This window comes from Schistocerca nitens, chromosome 9 (genome assembly GCF_023898315.1).
Source record: "Schistocerca nitens isolate TAMUIC-IGC-003100 chromosome 9, iqSchNite1.1, whole genome shotgun sequence".
Lineage (NCBI taxonomy): Eukaryota > Metazoa > Arthropoda > Insecta > Orthoptera > Acrididae > Schistocerca > Schistocerca nitens.
The window spans coordinates 58,707,219-58,729,496 of NC_064622.1; the positions used below are offsets into that span (position 1 = coordinate 58,707,219).

Sequence of the window (22,278 nt, forward strand, 5' to 3'; positions counted from 1 at the left end):
TAACAGCACATTCATTTTTTATAAATTAAATAATTTATAGAGTTTCATACACCTGTAAGTATGGTTTTTATGCTGTGCAAAATTCATCGAATAATCTCTCTTACTTATGAAGAAATGTGTACCTACAGCAACAAACACAGCCAATAGAAGTGAAAAAATGATGAACTTTCACACGTAAAAAAAATTATTTTGTTATGCTTTTGAACTTCCACTGCTATGATTGTGAAACCTGCTGAATCCTTCCTGGTCATGCTGACAAAGTTTTATGAATTTATTCGTAAAAGTATAGACAGTGGAAATTAAAATGTCCTGTAGTGTCTCTCCTGCTCCAAGAGGCCCGTTTGACGTCCTACCCCCCCCCCCCCCCCCTTAAACAAAACTTTCTTAAACTTTGCATGTGACTTGATTATTTTTATTACAGTAAAAAGTAAAGGTAGCTCAAGATCTCTTTGGCGCCCCCTCCTTGAGGTTTTTCTGTATCCGCGACTGATCCATGTAGATGAAGATGTAGATGTATCATATACATAGTTCGAAGCAGGAAAACTCTTGTGTGATGAGTGAGCTGCGAACAGTGCAGTGCACGGGTGTGAGGCAGGTGGTATTGGAGCTTCTCGTGAAGAGGTGCTAGCGGCTACAGGCAGTCGGTGGGGGGCGAGAGTGCACGGGTTAGAAAGGGGGGGGGGAGTGGAGGGGAGAGAGGAGACGGAGATGGCGTGACTATATAGGAGCTGCGAGGCGGTGGCAGACGTTTCGACGTCGGCAGTTTGCAGCTCCTCGTTAAGGTAAGCTTCACTTATCTACTGTGCAGAGCCTGCAAAACTACTGCTTTTCCTAATGCGTTGGCATCAGGCGGACTCAGGATGCAAGGTCAGCCAAGGGCTGTGTTACTGCCCTAATGACCGCCATGTTGACGGAATGTTAACACAAGCGGCGCTTTTGCCTTTTTTTCACTTCTGGAAAAGGCAAAAATTATAGAATGGTCGGCTCGGGTCTTGAATTCATGCTCTTTACGAAAACGTCTGGGCCTTTTTCCAACTGCACTTCCTCGCCGTCTATTTAAACGACTTTATAGTGAACCAAACGGCTATTTTTTTCTTCTACATCACAGTGCACGCTAGTTCAATAAAATGCATTCCGTATCTGAAGCTGACAGAAAAAACATGTTTAGGTTAAATAAGAAAACTATTTACGTCAGGAGACTAACAAAAAGTTCCAGCATTATGGGTTAATCCTTTCTTTATCATTTCCTATTGGTTTATTGATTCGTTTTTCTAATTATCGTACCTAAGTGTCCTTATACAAGGTGAACACAAACACCACCGACATTAGTTTGTTGTTTATTCAGGAATACTTTCTGACAAGCTTAGTGCGTGACCTCTAACGCTCAGAACAGTGCTAAAATATGCTTAGAATGTAAATCACCGATCCCAGAAACAGTGGTATGAGCCATTCGCGTACGAAACTTGGCGTCTTAGCACGGGAGGCATTTGAATGATCACCTATTCAAGGTGTAAGAGCGCAAACTGCGGTAACATCAAGAAACAAAATATCGATATGACAGCAGCAAAAAGACACCTATTTCCATGTCGTGACTTATGCTACATTTCCCTCTGCTTCAAATAATTACAATTTCTGAACAGCAAACTTTTCCTACTGACCTGATAGCGCTGCATAGTTACATAGTCCTCAAAGTGTAGTTGATGGATTTCAATGCTGTGGGCAAACAAAGTGGAACACAACAATGTGCACACCTGAGTAAAGCTATTTTCTCACATTGAGCATCACTTTTGTATTCGAGCAGTCCAATATCAGAGGCCACACTAATTACATTACGGTGTTGGTATGTCGGTGTCGTAATCTGTCTTTTGCCCAGTATAGGCTTGTACGGGGTGTGTTTTTTAAAGTAAGTACCGTTTTGAAATAAAAACAATACAAGTAGATTTTTCTCAACAGTTTTATTTTTACATGAATGCCTGCACGTTAATCCAATTGTCTAGATAATTCCCACCAATATTAAGGCACTTATTGTACCGTACAACCAGCTTCGGATACCACCCTCGTAGATATCTGCTGCCTGAGAATAATTTAAATGTTCTGTAACAATTGCATAAAGCCCACTTCTTGACGCTTATGAGCCATGGGATGGTACGGAAATGGGCGAGAGCTTTTAAAGAAGGCCGTACAAACGTACATGATGAGGAATTACTGACGATTTGGTGCAGAAAGATGATGAAATAGTGAGAGAGAACAGGCCCTTTACGATTTCGACTTCATTTGATCAGTTTCCAGAAGTATCAAGAAGTGTGCTTCGTGAATGTTTAAATTATTGTAAGTTAGACGGCACATTTATAGGAAGATGGTATTCGAAGCTGGTGTTGTACTTCACTCTAAGTGTCTTAATATTGGTGGAAATTACGTAGAGACGTTGATTAAAGTATATGATTTCATGTAAAAATAAAATTGCCTAGAAAAATCTACTTGATTTATTTTTATTAAAAAAGACCTACTTAAAAAAACAAGCCTTGTGCTTCGGCGCAGGAAGTTGCTTGTGTGGCTCAGGGTGAACTCTGATGCTGAAATAAAGGGATTAGCTAAAAAGTATACATTGTAAGTCACGACATTGGAATATGTGAATTTCTGGTCCTATTACATCAATGTATTGTTTCCTCGCGTTACCCAAGTTCCTCTCATAGACGTTGAATAAGGCATCAGTCAGATGTCTCACTTGGTAAGATGCGCAGTTTGGTATGCGAGTGAATCATAACACTGTTCTATGACGAGGAATTTATATTCTAAACACATTTTCGTGGTTTCTGATCGTTCGGGAGTGATGTATTCCCCTTGTGAGTATTTTGGTACACAGGATCTGTAGTCTCCAGTGGACATTTAAGTAACATAAAACTGTAGATTCGACGTTGTGCGCTGTTTCTCGTTCTATTCACTCACGGTATTTGTTGTTGACAGTAGTAAGCCTACTCTACTCTCGGCCTCCAAGCTTACATTTAGTACTGTGCGGTTCTGTTTCGAGTTTGTTATTCGGGCAGTGTCAGCTGTTAATGATACACATTGATGAGGGTAGGTTTACGGTTAAATGTTAAAAAGTTGGTCGATGTACACCTCGTGTATGTGTTTACTGAATGCAATGGCACAGCGGTACAACGACGCTGTGTTGAGTATTTTCTCGCAGCGACGGCGACAGCACCACAGTTTCGCCTGAGGGCTGCAGTCAGTGGAAAAACTGGACTGGAAAGGGCTAACTCTGCGTTTTGTGCTGTACGTTTGGGTGACTGCAAGCATTGCCACTATTGTGAAGATATCTTCACCAAAACGAAAGTAACAAGATGAACAAATTTTAATTACGCTATCACCTGTACTGAGGCTGCGAACTTCCGGGAACATTACACGCAAATACTCAGAAAATATCTCCAAAATTTGTCCATGGAGTTGGGTTCTGTACCTACCTTTCTTGTCTATGCTGCAAATAGATCCAATTTTTTTCGGCAGTCACTCCATTTCGAAATGTATCGAGAAACAATGTCTGATTTGCAATTGCGGTATGATACTTGTCTTAATCGAAATCTTGTAGTTAGTGAGTCTTTATTCGTAAAAGTAGGGGAAAGTACTGAATTGGTTGGGGAAGATTGCTGTGAATGGGCCACCTAAGGAAAATGCGTAGTGAAATCATCGGATACTGCAATAAATATTTTATATTTAGTGTAGCTGAACCTTATCTTTTGCATTTCACCACAGTAGACACAGGGATCAGAAATATACACTGTTAATGAAATATTTGACAAATAAAAATATGTCCCACTCATGGCAACTGGTTTCTTTCGTTGGGCCAGTCAGTTTCCTTGAATGGGCCAACTCAAAAATGGTTCAAATGGCTCTGAGCACTATGCGACTTAACATCTGGGGTCATCAGTCCCCTAGAACTTAGAACTACTTAAACCTAACCAACGTAAGGACATCACACACATCCATGCCCGAGGCAGGATTCGAACCTGCGACCGTAGCAATGGGCCAACTGTAATAGCAGTTATATAGTATACACATCTAAATAAGCCTCCATACATTTTTATTTTAGGAGTTTTTTTGGCATCTGAAACCGAATAACATGTATCTGAAACGTAGGTGGCTAAAAGTAGAAGTGTCGCCTTCGACTGTAAAAAAAGACACATTTGACTGATGATCAGTACATTTACAAACTATTAGAAAATGTATAACGGAAACCAGTACTTAAATTTTGTTCGTAGTGACCTACTTATGTCTAAGATCACTTAACATCGAGGTGGCTCATTCAAGGCAACTCGAGCTGCATCGCTAAACAGTACCTAGTCTCCGTCTATAAATTTATATTGTGAATATGGCAAAATGATGTGAACTGCTCATACTTTTCAATGACTGCTGCAGAAATGTAATCAATATTCCCATACCCGTAAGATGTTTCAGTCACAAATACTAGTCAGTTACAAGAACGCAGTGCGAAACCTACCCATTTTTCACTGTTGCTGTGTGTCTTCGTGGAGCAACTCACGTCTGAGATGGCGAACCTTTGGCAACACGGGTTACACTTAATTATGGTAATATCCCCCCAATGTCAATGTCCACAGCGAAACCGAGACGGTCCATCGAATGTCAGCAGCCTTCCCCTACATTGATTATTCATTGATTTGTAATATTTTTTCGTCAAAAGTGCATCAGCATATTATCTACTCCACACAAGCGACAATATGGTGTGTGGCGGAGGGTACGATGTGCACCACTGGCAGCCTGCTCCTCCATTTTCCTGTTCCTCGTGTGAAGCCGAATTTCTGTAATTGCATTGTCTTTCCTAGAAATATAGGGGGAAAATATATTAGTTGATTCTCCTACGAACATAGCCTCTCGGAGTGTGATATACAGGTATAATGCCTCTCTTGTTGCTTCTGCCGCTGGAGTTCGATGAGCATCTCAGTGCCGCTTTCGTGGTTACTAAATGAACTTGTGCCAAAACACGCTGCTCCAGTTCGGATTTTCGGATTTTCTCTGTTTTCTACATCAACCATATCTGGTAACGATCCCAGAGATAATCAGCAGTCAAGTATCGGTCACACGGCCTTTTTTATTTATTTTTTTTTTCCTTTCTTTCTTTTTCGTAAGCTACCTCCTTTCTGGCTGGACATGCAATGAATCTGAGTCTAGCCCTTTCCTACGATTAATTTATATCGTTAACGTCGATATGCAGCAGGATTTTAGAACATATATTGTGTTCGAACATTATGAATTACCTCGAAGAAAACTGTCTATTGACACACAGCCAACACGGATTTAGAAAACATCGTTCCTGTGAAACACAACTGGCTCTTTATTCACATGAAGTTTGAGTGCTATTGACAAGTGATTTCAGATCGATTCCGTATTTCTGGATTTCCGGAAGGATTTTGACACTGTACCACACAAGCGGCTCGTGAAATTGCGTGCTTATGGAATATCGTCTCAGTTATGTCACTCGATTTGTGATTTCCTGTCAGAGAGGTCACAGTTCGTAGTAACTGACGGAAAGTCATCGAGTAAAACAGAAGTGATTTCTGACGTACCCCAAGGTAGTGTTATAGGCCTTTTACTGTTCCTTGGCTATATAAACGATTTGAGAGACAACCTGAGCAGCCGTCTTCGGTTGTTTTTTGCAAATGACGCTGTCGTTTATCGACTAATAAAGTCATCAGGAGATCGAAACAAACTGCAAAACGATTTAGAAGAAATATCGGAATGGTGCGAAAATTGGCAGTTGACCCTAAATATCGAAAAGTGTGAGGTCATCTACATGAATGCTAAAAGGAAGTAGTTAAATTTCGGTTACACGATAAATCAGTCTAATCTAAAGGCCGTAAATTCAACTAAATACCTAGGTATTACAATTACGAACAACTTAAATTGGAAGGAACGGATAGATAATGTTGTGGGGCAGGCTAACCCGTTTTATTGGCAGGACACTTAGAAAATGTAACAGATCTACGAAGGAGACTGCCTACACTGTGCTTGTCCGACCTCTTTTAGAATACTGCTGCGCAGTGTGGGATCCTTAACAGATAGGACGGACGGAGTACATCGAAAAAGTTCAAAGAAAGGCAGCACATTTTGTATTATCGCGAAATATGGGAGAGAGTGACACAGAAATGATACAGGATTTGGACTGGAAATCATTAAAAGAAAGGCGTTTTTCGTTGCGACGGAATCTTCTCACAAAATTCCAATCATCTACTTTCTCCTCCGAATGCGAAAATAGTTTGTTGACACCGACCTACATAGGGAGGAACGATCACCACGATAAAGTAAGGGAAATCAAAAAAATGGTTCAAATGGCTCTGAGGACTAAGCGACTTAACTTCTGAGGTCATCAGTCCCCTAGAACGTAGAACTACTTAAACCTAACTAACCTAAGGACATCACACACATCCATGCCCGAGGCAGGATTCGAACCTGCGACCGTAGCGGTCGCGCGGTTCCAGACTGTAGCTCGTAGAACCACTCGACCACCTCGGCCGGCAAGGGAAATCAGAGCTCCTACGGAAAGATATAGGTGTTCATTCTTTCCGCGTGCTATACGAGATTAGAATAACAGAGAATTGGGAAGGCGGTTCGATGAACCCTCTGCCAGGCACTTAAATGTGATCTGCCGAGTATCCATGTAGATGTAGATGTAGATGTAGAATTTTCAACAGTCGTTCCACTTTAAATCGCTTCGTAGATACATACATGCAGATATTTAATGGATGCGACTTTTTCCAGTGACTGTTCGGCGATCCACATTGCGTTACATTGTTTTGTGTTGAAACTTAGCTGCCAATTACTGGGCAAAGCGTCTATCCTTTTAAGATACTAGCCGACCACGATATTACTGCACTTGGCTTCTCGAAGCCGTTACCGGAAACATATTGTGACTCTGAAGTAAACAAATACAATGGCGACGAAGAAAAACAAATGGCGTTGTGAATGCTTTCAGGGCAGCTATGCATATACTATTAAGTAGCTTAGCGTGTCCTCGTGAAATATCGCGATAAGTATTCACGATAAGCCTTGCCAAGCGTTCTCATTCACAGTCAATAATATTACAGTCGACTAAGAATTCGACATTTTGTAGCTCCTCTGTATAGGAAAGCATCAACTGCGAACAGCCTTACGGAGTTTTCGACGACATTTAAATACAATTTTTTTTTAGTTAGGCGGTGTTCACAGGTGCAGCTACTTTTATGAAAGTCATGTTGGATAACATGGCCAAATCTGAGGATTGCATCTCTTTATTGTGCGGTTTCGAGGTAAGAGTTAGTTATCGCGTCCTTAACAATACGACAAACAACAGAATTGAGTTTAGTTTCAGTATTTCTCACAACCTGAACACGACCTCGTAGACTGAAACTGGTCGCACAATAAAGAGATTCGCTTAGCACCTTTGGCGTGATAGCCAACATCGAGTCAAGTCTGTTTCAGCCAGTGTTATTCGCCGGCCGAAGTGGCCGTGCGGTTAAAGGCACTGCAGTCTGGAACCGCAAGACCGCTACGGTCGCAGGTTCGAATCCTGCCTCGGGCATGGATGTTTGTGATGTTCTTAGGTTAGTTAGGTTTAACTAGTTCTAAGTTCTAGGGGACTAATGACCTCAGCAGTTGAGTCCCATAGTGCTCAGAGCCATTTGAACCATTTGAACCAGTGTTATTCAGGGACTGATGATGATCTTGTAGACCGAAAAGTAGCACAATTGCTACATGAGACACAACACACGGAAGACAAAACCGTTTTCCGCTGTCGTGTTTACATGTCAATACCTGGAGCTGTTTCCATAGACGGGTCAATATCGTTCTTACAAAACTGCCTCTTGAAAACAACTGTTCCGGTTTCTGATTTAGTCAGCGCAATGGGTGCTACTCTTCAGTAAAATATCGGAGGTAGACAACGTCACGCTCAGTCTAACATTTCTAATCCTCCTTCACTGCTCAAGAAACCACACCCTCAAGATTAGCCAATAATTTAAAAAATCCATAATATGATAACCAAAGGACATTTCGAAAATGGTTGTGCGTTTACATGGGAGAGAAAATCGGTTGCGAAGAAGAAATCGGGCATCTAGACCCGCATTTCCAGAATCCATATTATTTACATAACCAGCCAGCAGCGATATTGGGATATTGTTTGATGAGATCAGGTTCTGAGAGTCTCATGTAAACATAGTGATTGATGAGGCTAACTTACCAACGGTCGATGTGTTTTACTGCGGGACCTTTATAATGCATTTTCTTCCCTTGCCCCTTTTGAGCCCTCTAACTGGATTATAAATCTGAGGGTATTTTCGTTTCGTCGTTATGCCTGTTTTTTGTTGAGAACTTAAGTGTAAAATGAAGAACTCACAATCTTCTTCGAATTTCAATTAATTTAAATACAGCCATCGCCAGATCTCAAAAAGAACACTGGTGCACTGGACGCTTAGTCGTGAACTCAAGGACTGTGGATTCTTCAGTTTATTTAGATCTCAAGATCACCAGTCTTTTCCAGGCCTAAGTGATATCTTTTAAAAATAGGAGGGTACATCATTCAATCGGCTTAATTCTATTTGAAACTAGCGAAATGGAGCATCTCCACTTGCTTTCTTGTCACTCTCAGAGTAAATATTAACTTTTGTTCCTTTTTGTAATTTATTTTCACAAGTTAACCGTCGGCAATCAAAAAATATTTTGGAAGCTACAGCAGTCAAACTCTTATTATTCAGACAGCAATTTATGTTTTGCTCATTATTACAGTGTAATTATTTTCGATAAGAACTTTTTGTTCGTCACAAGAACTTATATTTAAAACTTCCTACTAATATACGTTCTAAAAATTTCAGCTACAATAATAAGCTTTGCTGAAAGGCTGACTTATACTGTTTTAAACTATTAAATTTCCTGGCAATTCAAATTTCTATGATTGTAATTAACATGCAATAACTTGAAGATATTTCAGTTCTAAGGTTTCATAGCAATGAAAAAACGTAGTAACGAACACTGCCTAAATTCCTCTCCCGAATAGTTTACGTTTAGATAAATCAAAGACAGGTACAAGGAAACTAGTGTTAATTAAGTTATTAAGTAAAATTACGTTAGCATAAACAGTATGAAATAGTAGAGAGTGTAACACAGACCCTTGAAATAAAACAGAATGTAAACTGTTATGCATAACTTTTAGTAGTTGCAACCAGTTCTCGGCATGTAATTGATGCATAGCGTTCTGGATGATGAACTGCACTTACCACCAGTGGATTATAATTTGTTAAGGTTTGATATAAGCCTTTATGATGTCTCTGATCCTAATTCTCTGTAACAATCACTGGCAGAAACCAGTACTTTTGTATGAACAAAAAATTGTTTCAGCGTTTTACTACGTGAATGACAGTAACAGGCAAATGTACTGACCGAAATTTGAAAAGAAATGAACAGTGATCTTAAAAACATTATGGACTTGGAACACTGTACAGGGTTAATTTATAAAATAACTCTTTTTCAGCTTCAGATACGTTTCCAAGCCAATATTTACTAGCGCAACGCATTTCTGACATTGCATTACTACTTTTTACACACCAACTGTTAACTAACACTTTCTTCTGACGTTCAGAGGAACTACCTCTTGGGTATGAGGTTATGTCTCAAAATATTGTTACCCTTCTCTAGAAATATTAACTGATGTTAGTGGACACACTGCTGAGTGTCGTATTATTTGATTAATCCCAAAAATAATTTTATTTATATATATTTACATATAGTGGATATTATCCTTATCTGTCACCATACAGCACAAAAGCAGAAAAGACACTATCACTTCACCCTTTTTCGTACAGGCGTTTGCAGCGAAGTGTCTAGAGCATGTCATATATTCTTCAACAGCTAAGACAACACGGACTCTTTGGTTACACAAAGGTTTGTACAAGTAAATTTACGTCATTGCACATGTTGTACCGTATAATGTTTAGCAACCCTTTAATCAAGGACAATTTAATAGTTTTAATTTTTTTGATGTGCCAGGTGATATTTACCTGTATTACTAAGGGAGTACTCTGGAACCTGGAACTCGATAGCACTTGCAGGTTGCCTATCTGACGCCTGCCAGGGGCATCAAAAATTTGACTTTCAACATTTCGCGTAATTATTGGTGGAATTTTAAAATTTAAAATGCTTTCGTAACGTGTCTTCAAGTGGTGTAATCTAAGGTAAACGTTTAACACATTAAGACATGTATTACACTTAGAAAATGAGTGTTTCTGATGAGGCAGATTAACTGAGAGCGTGCAAATACCCGGACCTATGCGTCCACTATTAGAGAACAAGGGGATCCTTCCTAAAGTTCAGAAATTTTATTGTTTTACGTAATGACATTGTTTGAAATACGTGTAGTCGCTGATATAAGGGTGGTTATGAGAATACAGGGAAATCTCTAAAAATGAACCGAACGACGTGAAATAATGTTCATGAATTCATGATTCATCCTTGTGTATACACTTACTTGCACATAATTTGAACAAAATTCTTTACAGAGCATTATAATAAAATGGTTCAAATGGCTCTGAGCACTATGGGACTTAACATCTATGGTCATCAGTCCCCTAGAACTTAGAACTACTTAAACCTAACTAACCTAAGGACAGCACACAACACCCAGCCATCACGAGGCAGAGAAAATCCCTGACCCCGCCGGGAATCGAACCCGGGAACCCGGGCGTGGGAAGCGAGAACGCTACCGCACGACCACGAGATGCGGGCAGCATTATAATACCGCGGTGTAAACAATATTTGGAGTAAGAACGTCATCATCATGTACTTCCTATTTTTTATTTTCTTCAAGCGATACGAAAAATATTATTTGATTTTCTCGTATTTATCCTTGAATAAGCTACATACAACTGTCCGTGAATAAAGACTTGATTTGGTAAATACAATCCTGCTCTTTCGAGCGTTGGTCCCTGCGACATGTTTATAGTGCACGCAAGCCAACTGTATTCTTGTTAACTGAAAATCCATGCTTGGATCAGATGGCGTTAAGTTTATCCGTGGTATTATAACAGTTTTGCCGGTGTCAATCAACTGAGCATTAATTGTAAACATGGGACCCGCGCGAAACACTTGCACTTTTGTAATTGTAAATAATCACAGTATTTGGGATAAGTGTAATCGTTGGGATAAGGGTAATTAGCGGCAGTGAAAAAAATGTTTGTCGTTTCGGAAAATATATTCATTTAGAGAAGTTAACTTGTACGATGGTCAGAGAAAATAGACTACCGCAGTGCTCTCGGTTATTATCTATGATCATGCTGTATACAAAAATTCAGTTAATAGCTACTTTAAACCAATTAAAATAGTATTTGTAATAAGATAACATGAAATGGGAGAGTTTTATTCGTTATTAATAAGCTAGCTTCATAAAATACGGGTATAAAGCTGGGCATCCATGAAGCCTGTTTTAAATAGTGAGAACTGCACTAGTTACTTATTTCCTGTGTTTAGCCCGACGCGTTCCGAGAATTTATTCATATTTTCAAGTGCATTTGTTCACATGAATATTTCTGGAGTTTGCAAGTGTGATTTTCTACCTCTCTTGCTTCTTTTTGGAGTTAGTCTGCAATTATTTCCCTAAGGCTGTTTACTCTTAATGTAGAGATACGTTTATAACTAGGTTCAAAACTGTACGACCCGCGTTCAAGGTGCACCGCACGGAATGGCCTGTAGCTTTGTCGTGATGCAATTGCCTGCCACTGTGTCTCTCACAGACCGAGCGCCTCACAATGTCCATTGTAGTTAGTGGATGCACAAGTCATTATTCGTCCGACCCACATGCCGCTTAATATGCGAAGGCTCAATACTGTCACGAAGACCATTTGTGATACAATGACGAGCAGAAACATTACAATCAGCTTCTCCGTAGCATGTTCGTCCACCTTTGTAAAGCAAAGCAGCAGGAATACGGCATAGATTCCCCTAAGCCCTTGGCAGGTTTGCGGAGGTATGTGGCACCGAATCTCTATACACAGGACTACATCTACCATCTACCGGGTGATCAAAAAGTCAGTATAAATTTGAAAACTGAATAAATCACGGAATAATGTAAATAGAGAGGTACAAATAGACAACATGCTTGGAATGAAATGGGGTTTTATTAGAACCAAAAAAATACAAAAGTTCAAAAAATGTCCGACAGATGGCGCTTCATCTGATCAGAATAGCAATAATTAGCATAACAAAGTCAGACAAAGCAAAGATGATGTTCTTTACAGGAAATTCTCAATATGTCCAACATCATTCCTCAACAGTAGCTGTAGTCGAGGAATAATGTTGCGAACAGCACTGTAAAGCATGTCCAGAGTTATGGTGAGGCATTGGCGTCGGATGTTGTCTTTCAGCATCCCTAGAGATGTCCGTCGATCACGATACACGTGCGACTTCAGGTAACCCCAAAGCCAATAATCGCACGGACTGAGGTCTGGGGACCTGGGAGGCCAAGCATGACGAAAGTGGCGGCTGAGCATACGATCATCACCAAACGACGCGCGCAAGAGATCTTTCACGCGTCTTGCAATATGGGGTGGAGCGGCATCCTGCATAAACCCCATGTCATTCCAAGCATGTGTGTCAATTTTTACCTCTCTATCTACATTATTCCGTGGTTTATTAAGTTTTCAAATTTATACTGACTTTTTGATCACCTGGTATATCCATACTCTGCAAACCACTGCGAAGTGCATGGCAGAGTGCACTTTCCATTGTACCAGTTATTACGACCTCTTCCCGTCACATTCTCGTATAGAAGGGAGAGGGGGAATGGAGGGGGGGAGAGGGGGCCAGGGAGAGGAATGAGTGTCTACACTGAGGAGACAAAAGTCATGGGATAGCGATGTGCATGTATAGGGTAAGGTGGGGTAAATCCGACCGAGTGGGTAAACCCGACCGCCCTCTATTTGTGAGAAACGGCAAAGCGGAGCGATTTCGCATTAGTGTTACCATACAGAGCATATGAAATAACGAAAATGTCACCGTGGCAACTTTGCCGCATTTGACATTTAGACACTAAAAAGACAACAAGTGTGTTTTCGATTGTTTCAATTTAATTTTTGTGCAAATTGCATCACTAGATTTACCTTATTAAATAAAACTATTGCAAAACAAACGGTACGTGATTTTGTAGTGCGTTTAGTGACCTATTCAGTGTATGTATCGTTTTTGTTGGAAATTTCGTGTAAATTGTTTCTACGTGTATTAAATGAAAAATGGCATGATAGGGTAAATCCGACCGCTAAATGGTGGGGTAAATCCGACCGCATATTTTTTTATCGTTTATATGTATGGAATTATTTGCTTATGGAAACAAAGTGAATTATTGTTTTTCTTTAGGAAAATGGTACGAAATTCCAAAGCAAAAGCGGCAAAACGCAATCAAAACGATATTCGCAGAGCAGTTGCTGCAATGCAAATGGGAATGTCTTTACGAGCTGTCGCTAGTGATTTTAACATTCCGAGATCGACATTGCTGTTGCACTGCCGTGCAATGAAATCATCTTTTTTTTCTATTAAAATTTACACTCATTTAACTTTCAATACATTTAGTACCATACACTTTGTTCATTTATGTAAAAAACGTAATTGCTTATAAATGTTTTTCGAAAAAAGTTTATTTAGAACTACTTCTGTGCAAAATCAGCCAAACAAATAGGGGGTAGATTTACCCCACCATTTTTGCAAATGGCAAAAATGTACGTTTCTTAAAATACGAATATCTCAAATCTATTGATGGTATAACAAAAATATTTTGCAAACAGTTGCTCCTTTATATTACCTATAATTTAATGAATATAATGTTAATATCCGACCTCGGATAAGCGTTTTATAGCCACAAGAAATTACTAGGTCGTATTTACCCCATCTTACCCTACAAATGGCGTTAATATCGCGTACAGAAGGTACCATAACAGGACAGTTTATTAGGGGTGTATTTGTGCTCAAGTGATTCATGTGAATAATGAATAAGTGTCTTACATGATTATGGCCGCACAATGGGAATTACCAGGCTTTGAATCTTGAATGATAGTTGGAGGTAGACGCATGGGTCATTCCATTTCAGAAATCGTTAGGGAATTCAATATCCCGAGACCCACAGTGCCAAAAGTGTGCCGAGAACACCAAATTTCATGTATCAAAAAGGACGTCTCTTAACGACCGAGAGCAGGAGCGTTTTCCTAGAGTTGACAGTGCTAACAGACAAGCAACACTCCGTGAGGAGGAGGAGGAGATTAGTGTTTAACGTCCCGTCGACAACGAGGTCATTAGAGACGGAGCGCAAGCTCGGGTGAGGGAAGGATGGAGAAGGAAATCGAACGTGCCCTTTCAAGGGAGCCATCCCGGCATTTGCCTGAAGCGATTTAGGGAAATCACGGAAAACCTAAATCAGGATGGCCGGAGACGGGATTGAACCGTCGTACTCCCGAATGCGAGTCCAGTGTGCTAACCACTGCGCCACCTCGCTCGGTAAACTCCGTGCAATAACCGCAGAAATCAATGTGGGACGTATGACGGACGTATTCGTCAGGACAGTGCGGCGAAACTTGGCTTTAATGGGCTGTAACAGGAAATGACCAATGCAAGTGCCTTTGCTAATAGCGTGACATCACCTGCAGTGCATCTCCTGGGCTCGCCGGCATTGGGTGGCCGAGCGGTTCTAGGCGCTTCAGTTTGGAACCGCGCGACCGCTACGGTCGCAGGTTCGAATCCTGCCTCGGGCATGGATGTGTGTGATGTCCTTAGCTTAGTTAGGTTTAAGTAGTTCTAATTTCTAGGGGACTGATGACCTGAGATGTTAAGTCCCATAGTGCTCAGAGCCTTTTTTCTCCTGAGCTTGTGGCCACATCGATGGGACACTAGGTGACTGGAAAACCGTGGCCTTGTCAGATCAGTCGCAAATTCAGCGGTAAGAGCTGATGGTAGGGTTCGTGTGTGGCGCAGCCCCACGAAGCCATGAGCCCCAGTTGTCAACAAGACTTCTGCAAGCTGATGGTGGCTCCTAATGATGTGGGCTGTGTTTACATAGAATGAACTTCGCCCTCTGGTCCAACCAGAGGACTGGAAACTGCAGCCATTCTTAAACATGATGAAATTTTTATGGATGATAATGCGCCATGTCACCGGGCTACAATTTTCGCGATTGGTTTGAAGAACATTCTGGACAATTCGAGCGAACGATTTGGCTATCCAGGTCGCTTTCCCGACATGAATCCCATATAACATTTATGCGACGTAATCCAGAAGTCAGTTCGTGCACAAAATCAAGCAGCGGCAGCGATTTCACACGGCCATAGAGGCATTATTGCTCAATATTTCTGCAAATGACTTTCAAAGACTTGTTGAGTCCATGCAAAATCGAGCTGTTGTACTATGTCAGTCAAAAGGAGGTCAGACACGATACTGGGATGCTCCCCATGACTTTCGAAGCCTCGGTGTAAACGCCTGTGTGCCCTGTGTAATTAAACTAATCTTGTTCTCGTGAGACTTACGGGAGCAATAATACAGAGTTGAAGTATATTACTAGGCTCTTCGTTTGAAGCTGACTCTTCATCTCTGTGAAACTCTCCCATGGCTCACACAAACCCACGACCATGCGCGCTATCCTTCTCTATACCTTCAATATCCCCTGTCCGTCGTATCTAGTACGGATCTCACAAACTTGGTAAGTATTATAGGATGAGCATTCTCCATTGTAGACTGATTATATTTGTCTATTATTATACCAATCAACCGAAGTCTGCCACCAGCTTCACCTACTAATGATCTGTGTGATCGTCCCATTTCAGATCCCAACGAACTGGAACACCCAGGTATTTGCATGACTTTATCGATTTCAGCTGTGACTCGTTGATATTGTAATCGCAGGATACGAAGTTTTCTCATTGTGCGAAGGGGACAGTTTCATATTTCTGAACATTTAAAGCAAGCTGCTAATATTTTCACCACTTCGCAATCTTATCAAGATCTGCCTGAACACTAGTGCAGCTTCTTTCAGACATTACTTCATTATAAATAAGTCCATTGTCTACATAAACTCTGTAGCTGAGTGGTCAGCGCGACAGAATGTCAATCCTAAGGGCCCAGGTTAGATTCCCAGATGGGTCGGAGATTTTCTCCTTGCAGGAACTGGGTGTTGTGTTGTCCTAATCATCATCATTTCGTCCCCATCGAAGCGCAAGTGCCGGCCGCTGTGGCCGAGCGGTTCTAGGCCCTTCAGTCCGGAATCGCGCTGCTGCTACGGTCGCAGGTTCGAATCCTGCCTCGGGCATGGACGTTCGTGATGTCCTTAGGTTAGTTAGGATTAAGTAGTTCTAAGTCCAGGGGACTGATGACCTCAGATGTTAAGTCCCATAGTGCTTAGAGCATTTGAACCATTTTTTGAAGCGCAATTCGCCGAAGCGCCGTCAAATCGAAAGACATGCACCCGGCGAACGGTCTACCAGACGGGAGGCCCTAGTCACACGAGTCTGAGATCACTGTTAATATTTTCTGCAAGGTCATTAATGTACAATATGAACAGCAAGAGTCTTAACACACTTCCCTGGGACACTTCGGAAGTTGCTTCTACATCTGCCTGTGACTCTCCATCCAAGATAACATAATGAGTCCTTTCTATCAAAAAAAATTCTCAATAAGATAACAAATTTCGCTTGATACCCTCCATGAATTCTTTACGGAATTCAAGAAATATTACAACCGTCTGATTGCAGTGATCCATAACTTTCAGGTCACAGTGGCGAGGTGTGAGATATTCGTAACAATAATCAATTTTGCTAAATTGTTAAACGTTACAGTCTTGTAGTAATTATTATTATTGTCGTCATTTTAATGTTATTGTTTGCTATCTTCCTAGTAATTATTGTTGTTGTAATTATTATTATTATTATTGTCATTGCTGTTAGTGTTTCCGATCATCCATTACTGAGACGTATCACGCCCTAGTACTTATCTGAATAGTGTCGTATGCCGTATATTAAAGTACAAGGTCCAACCTTGTAAAGATGAGGGCTACTAAGCGATACTGGATACTCGAAAAATAACTGTTATTGTCGCAGTACCGTCCTTAGTCGAGGGAATCGAAATGTCCTCCGTAGGATGTCTTCAAGGAATTAAATGTAACCTCAGGGTAGTTATTTGTATATTGGCTACACTTTTCATAATTCATAACTGAAAGAAACTCCAAATTATCCAAGTCAGCATACCTCTCAGTTAATCGACGCAAGACAGTATCAACCGTCTCACAAAACAGTACGGTACGATGTTTCTCTGTCAATCACGCTATCCCGTTGCTTGTTCCTTGGAGGCTCACTGTCGCTTACTTCTGGCTCGGTTTTAGATCACACTTCTTCAAATTTACCGTGAAGTTCCTGTAACTTAGTCTGAAACTGGTCACCTTTCTTCAAACAGTAACGTCAGAGAGTTTCTTTGCAGTGTTTTGAAAAGCGATGTTGATTTGGGAACAACATAGTAAAACATATTAAGCAAGAAACTGAAACTAAATTGCGTAAGTGTCACGTAAAAGTCTTCGGCACATGTCGTGTTTCACAGTCCCACGCATTAGGACCATACTGCATACACTTGGAAAGGTCTCAGAATTCAATCTTATAGTTCGCCACCAGCTCAATAAATCTGCTGTTATAAAAATCTGGTGTTGGATATGGAAGGAAAACGTCGTTGGTGATATTGATCCGAAGTGTTGGATCTCAGAAATCTCTCATACAGTTCACCAGAGGATAATACACAACGCAGAACAGTTAAAACTTGGAACTGGCCTGAAATACCTATCGTTTCACCCATAATAACCGCAACAAAAGGTGTTTCTTTTAGTTCTTTCGAAATTTCTGTACGAATGACTTCAGCAATGGATTCGATAAGGTCATTCTGTATGCCACTTGAGGTACCTCGAAAATCAATTGACGTCTGCAAGTAATTTGACAAACTTTCATCTTTTTGTGCCATTAGAATAATGTAACAGTTCAACATAATTGCCCCGACTATCACTGTCCTCTGATGCACTACTGAAAGGAAGCCCTTGTGCAGCTAGGAAACATGTAACATCTATCAAAAAGCAGCAATGTATCTATTTTTCTTTACTTGTACGTTATGCGTCTGACCATTTAACATCAAGGCCTTGTTAAAACAAAAATCTATACTTTTACAGCCAAATTTAATGAGTATCAATGCAGATGTAATATGGTCCTTGGAATTTGCTTGCTGTTCCTGAAGTTGTTGAAACTGTTCAAGTCTCTCACGCCATTTTGTTATTTTTTGTGCACAACACATCGGAAGAACAGAAAACACATGGCCAAGTACAATCTTTGTGCCTCTTTACAGCCACATAACGATTTGTAGGAGGAGTACCAAGAATATTGAACATGGCTGACATAATTTTTATTTACTGTGCTTAAACGTTGAAAAAAATGGCTCGAATGGCCCATTTTAGGAATATAACTGTACGTTGTATCCCATTCTTTTTAATGCCCTACGGACAGTAGTTGGGCTACATGAACCACTGGTAGCACTTTGGCACTCATGAGTGATTTCTTCTGCTGATACCATGCGACTGTTTACAACCACTGTCAGCAATGGTCGACAATTCCTGTCCGTCAGTAGGTGACTTCTACTTGTTCTTGGTTTAGTTGTAGTTGTTTCGTCGTGGAGTTCACAGTTACAACAAAAACGCTCGACTTGGGCAGCTGTAGAAGGGTTTAAGTGTTCCTGATAGATTTGTTGCTCTCACATCCAGTGACTGGTCCGCATCCGAATTCACTGGGTTCCCCTGGTCGACCCATTCGGCTATTACTCTCTCTCTCAACACACAATAAAAAAAAATGGTTCAAATGGCTCTGAGCACTATGGGACTCAACTGCTGAGGTCATTAGTCCCCTAGAACTTAGAACTAGTTAAACCTAACTAACCTAAGGACATCACTCACATCCATGCCCGAAGCAGGATTCGAACCTGCGACCGTAGCGGTCTCGCGGTTCCAGACTGCAGCGCCAGAACCGCGCGGCCACTTCGGCCGGCTAACACACAATACACCCTGCCTTCTTTCCTACTGGCGGTTTCTCTTCTCGTGACACCTAGCGGTTAACTCACTCCACATTACGTACGGTTGTCCTTATACTTTTGATCAGATGGTATACATGCTTTTTTGTTGCTTGACTGATGTCTTTAATACACACAACAATAGATTTCCCGAGCCATTTATCCACTAACTGGCCAGATTTGTCATTGAATGAATTTATACCAGGTCCAAACAGGACGATGCATGTGTGCAATGCGTTCGAGAAACAGTTGCCGCACAAGATACACTCCTGGAAATTGAAATGAGAACACCGTGAATTCATTGTCCCAGGAAGGGGAAACTTTATTGACACATTCCTGGGGTCAGATACATCACATGATCACACTGACAGAACCACAGGCACATAGACACAGGCAACAGAGCATGCACAATGTCGGCACTAGTACAGTGTATATCCACCTTTCGCAGCAATGCAGGCTGCTATTCTCCCATGGAGACGATCGTAGAGATGCTGGATGTAGTCCTGTGGAACGGCTTGCCATGCCATTTCCACCTGGCGCCTCAGTTGGACCAGCGTTCGTGCTGGACGTGCAGACCGCGTGAGACGACGCTTCATCCAGTCCCAAACATGCTCAATGGGGGACAGATCCGGAGATCTTGCTGGCCAGGGTAGTTGACTTACACCTTCTAGAGCACGTTGGGTGGCACGGGATACATGCGGACGTGCATTGTCCTGTTGGAACAGCAAGTTCCCTTGCCGGCCTAGGAATGGTAGAACGATGGGTTCGATGACGGTTTGGATGTACTGTGCACTATTCAGTGTCCCCTCGACGATCACCAGTGGTGTACGGCCCAGGTCCACGGGCACGTGCACCTTCCGCCGACCACTGGCGACAACATCGATGTACTGTGGAGACCTCACGCCCCACGTGTTGAGCAATTCGGCGGTACGTCCACCCGGCCTCCCGCATGCCCACTATACGCCCTCGCTCAAAGTCCGTCAACTGCACATACGGTTCACGTCCACGCTGTCGCGGCATGCTACCAGTGTTAAAGACTGCGATGGAGCTCCGTATGCCACGGCAAACTGGCTGACACTGACGGCGGCGGTGCACAAATGCTGCGCAGCTAGCGCCATTCGACGGCCAACACCGCGGTTCCTGGTGTGTCCGCTGTGCCGTGCGTGTGATCATTGCTTGTACAGCCCTCTCGCAGTGTCCGGAGCAAGTATGGTGGGTCTGACACACCGGTGTCAATGTGTTCTTTTTTCCACTTACAGGAGTGTATATTAGGACGGATGTACCTGATCCGTGAGCGTTTTGCGAATCCGAAACCAGTCCTGTCCATCCACGGTCAGATCTTGGTTGAGCCTGCCGTCAACGATGGTGTCAATTGTAACGGAGCACCAGTTCGGATTGAACAAGAATGAGGTAGAAAATTGATTGTATCCTTTTGAAATGAACCAACAAGGTAACAACCTTGAGGTATGTAGGAAACCCGTTTCCAGATATCCGGACGGTACTCTGAAGCACGTGGCTTCTGATCACGAGTGAAATGCCCTAACCACTCCGCCAACTTGCGCCGTCCGCCGGCTGGAGTGAACGAGCGGTTCTAGGCGCTACAGTCTGGAACCGCGCGACCGCTACGGTCGCAGGTTCGAATCCTGCCGCGGGCATGGATGTGTGTGATGTCCTTAGGTTAGTTAGGTTTAAGTAGTTCTAAGTTCTAGGGGACTGATGACCTCAGAAGTTAAGTCCCATAGTGCTCAGAGCCATTTTTTTTGCGCCGTCCCGTCACCGTAGCAGCAAATTGTCGCATTTCTTTGTCCTCAGAATGGAATCAGAATTTCTCTATACGTTAAATCAGCAGTTTTCAAACACAAAAAACAATTTATCCTTTTGTGCGCGGGGCTCCTTAAAGATAAAGGTATAACTGTTGAAAAATAATTGTAACACACAACTGTATTAAACACTTAATTAGACATCCAGTTTGTCATACGCATACCACTTTCAGGTGTGTTGTGACATCGTAACCAGATTTGTGACAAACCAACGTCTCCATTAAGCTATAAATTAGGAGCACAAATAGCCTGAAATAAATCTGTTGTGTACCACATGACAAAACCCTATACGATATTGTCAGGTACTTTGCGACAAATTACGGTGATTACGACGTCGTAATACACCTTGAAATGGCCTGTTTACGACAAAGTTGCTGTCCAATAAACTGGTTAATACAGCAGTGTGCAACAATGTTTTCTCAGTAATTTTTCTGAGCCCGTGGCTGTGTATAAAATACAGCTTTATTCTTGCAGAAAGAAGATAACAGCAACCAACCACTTTTTATAATGCTGTTTATATACACAAAAAACGCTGTCTAATAAACTGTTTAATACAGCAGTGTGCAACAACGTTTTCTCAGTAATTTTTCTGAGCCCGTGGCTGTGTATAAAATACAGCTTTATTCTTGCAGAAAGAAGATAACAGGAACCAACCACTTTTTATAATGCTGATTATATACAAAAAAAAAAAACGCCGTTACCGGTTTCGAATCGACACATTCATCATCAGACGGCTTGTTCAAGTCAAGATAAGTTTTTTCTGTAGTTTGCATTAGTTTTCACTTTATCACCCACACAAAGAAAAATTCCTTGGGGTGGTGGTGCACTACAACCAAAAAATGATATGAAAAACTTTCTATGTAAATGTAATTGTGCTTCATATCGGTTTCAAATTCTGTAATAATTTATTTACATCGTTTGAAATCGTTATGAGGCACAATTACAGTTAAATAGAAAGTTTCTCATATCATTTTTTTGTTGTAGTGGACCACCACGCCAAGAAATGCTCATCATATGGGTGAATAAAAAGCGAAAACTAATGTAAACTGCAGAAAAGATTTACCTTAATGTGAACAAGCCGTCTGATGATGAATCTGTCGGTTCGAAAACGGAAACGTCACTATTCACGTAAATAAATAGGATTTTAAGAAATGTTTGGTTGCTGTTATCTTCTCTACAAGAAAACAGTTATTTCTTGCGCTTCTGGGAAGTCTTCTTTCTCTCAGTCCACACTTCTTTCATTCTTGCGCTGAAGGCGGCTTTTCTCTCTTCAGACCATTTAGTTCCACAAGTCTTCTTAATTTTCACACCGAAACCCGTGAATGAATTCAGTTTTTTTCTAAAAAGGTTTCTGTTAAAT

The 22,278-nt window shown here is 41.4% G+C and overlaps 1 protein-coding gene across 1 annotated transcript in view; it reads left to right on the forward strand.

The window, feature by feature from the left end:
* Positions 1–750: 750 nt before the first annotated feature.
* The window catches only part of LOC126203283 (fatty acyl-CoA reductase wat-like), a 203,838-nt gene continuing 182,310 nt past the window's right edge, over positions 751–22,278 (forward strand). Inside the window, exon 1 of the mRNA XM_049937541.1 lies at positions 751–782. The gene's annotated coding sequence lies outside the window, so the exon portion shown is untranslated. The remainder of the gene's footprint in view (positions 783–22,278) is intronic.